This window comes from Saccostrea cucullata, unplaced genomic scaffold, assembly GCF_032062105.1.
Source record: "Saccostrea cucullata isolate Sc308-1 unplaced genomic scaffold, CSIRO_AGI_Scuc_v1 ctg18251, whole genome shotgun sequence".
Taxonomy (NCBI): domain Eukaryota; kingdom Metazoa; phylum Mollusca; class Bivalvia; order Ostreida; family Ostreidae; genus Saccostrea; species Saccostrea cuccullata.
Window position 1 is genome coordinate 1 of NW_026921919.1, and position 2500 is coordinate 2500.

Genomic DNA, 2500 nt, shown 5'->3' on the forward strand with positions numbered 1-2500 from the left:
CTCACTTACTTTGATCATGCCCTGGAATCTAAGATGGTGTTTAATTGTACTCACTTACCTTGATCATGCCCTGGAATCTAAGATGGTGTTTAATAGAACTCACTTACCTTGATCATGCCCTGGAATCTAAGATGGTGTTTAATTGTACTCACTTACCTTGATCATGCCCTGGAATCTAAGATGGTGTTTAATAGAACTCACTTACCTTGATCATGCCCTGGAATCTAAGATGGTGTTTAATTGTACTCACTTATCTTGACCATGCCCTGAAATCAAAGATGGTGTTTAATTGTACTCACTTTCCTTGATCATACCTTGGAATCTAAGATGGTGTTTAATAGTACTCACTTACCTTGATCATACCTTGGAATCTAAGATGGTGTTTAATTGTACTCACTTTCCTTGATCATGCCCTGGAATCTAAGATGGTGTTTAATTGTACTCACTTACCTTGATCATGCCCTGAAATCAAAGATGGTGTTTAATTGTACTCACTTCCCTTGATCATACCTTGGAATCTAAGATGGTGTTTAATAGTACTCACTTACCTTGATCATACCTTGGAATCTAAGATGTTGTTTAATAGTACTCACTTACCTTGATCATGCCCTGAAATCAAAGATGGTGTTTAATTGTACTCACTTTCCTTGATCATACCTTGGAATCTAAGATGGTGTTTAATTGTATTCACTTACCTTGATCATGCCCTGGAATCTAAGATGGTGTTTAATTGTACTCACTTATCTTGACCATGCCCTGGAATCAAAGATGGTGTTTAATTGTACTCACTCTCCTTGATCATACCTTGGAATCTAAGATGGTGTTTAATAGTACTCACTTAGCTTGATCATGCCCTGGAATCTAAGATGGTGTTTAATAGTACTCACTTACCTTGATCATGCCCTGGAATCTAAGATGGTGTTTAATACTACTCACTTACCTTGATCATGCCCTGGAATCTAAGATGGTGTTTAATTGTACTCACTTACCTTGATCATGCCCTGGAATCTAAGATGGTGTTTAATTGTACTCACTTACCTTGATGACATGCACTGGAATCTAAGATGGTGTTTAATAGTATTCACTTACCTTGATCATACCCTGGAATCTAAGATGGTGTTTAATTGTATTCACTTACCTTGATCATGCCCTGAAATCAAAGATGGTGTTTAATTGTACTCACTTACCTTGATCATGCCCTGGAATCTAAGATGGTGTTTAATTGTACTCACTTACCTTGATCATGCCCTGGAATCTAAGATGGTTTTTAATAGAACTCACTTACCTTGATCATGCCCTGGAATCTAAGATGGTGTTTAATAGTACTCACTTACCTTGATCATACCCTGGAATCTAAGATGGTGTTTAATTGTATTCACTTACCTTGATCATGCCCTGGAATCGCCCCTGGGGACAACAGTCCTCACCCCCGATCCAGAAGCCCAGTGTGGTGGGTAGGGAGTAAGGCTTGACCTGGTAGAATTAAAAACATTACTCATAAGTCATGTATGTACCTGTTCAAGTTCCATAATCTGAAAGATTTTGACATTTATAAATTTTCCTGTAAGTATGAAATGTCTCTGACTCTGATTTATGGTGTACATAACCTTGTTATATGACATCGTTACTAATGTAATTTGATCCCTATTTTAGCCTAATTAACTCAAACCTACAATAAATACTTTAAAAGATAATGAATCCATCTCAGCTTGGGAATGTTAATTTGCAAATGTGAGGTGCAATTTTGGTTTCTGAGATTAATCAAAAATTTATTTTCTCTACTGTTCCATGTAAACTTTTAATCTCCTTTTGTGGACCCGCCCAAAACCAGAGGGCCATGTTTTGAACAATTTAAAATTGATAACAGCTCAGGAAGCTATCACATATATTAAAGTTCAAAGTGGTTGTTAAAAAGTTTGTGAAGAATTTTTCTATAAATTTTTATTCAAAACTTTGATCCCCTATTGAAGCACCTATATATAGCAAGATACTCTATGCAGTCACTGCTCCAGATCAATGGACAAATGAAAGTTTTTAAATTTTACCACAACTCATATCATAATATTGCCATCAACTGAATATTTTGCACATTTGTATAATTTACTCTTGATAGCATAACATGAATTGATTCCTTCCACAGATACTGTCTGAATATGTCTGAAAAAATTCAGAACTGCACTCATATTCTTTAGATCACCAATTTTTCACGACACCTTATTCTCGCGAGATAGTCATTGTCTCTTGATTAGGGAGACAAAATTTTCACGAATCGTTGTTACTGCTCTATTTAATCTTAAGGAATACTATTATACACGGGAATTTAATTTTCGCGAGCACACTGTCTCACGAAATTACGCGAAAATTAAGTTCTCGCGAATAAAATTTGATTTACAGTATAGATATATATATGGACCCCACCTTTGCCCATTATTTGATTATTAACATTTTAACTTATCTGTTAGTCCCATACCTGTTACTTTTTATGTTTACGGATATGTAT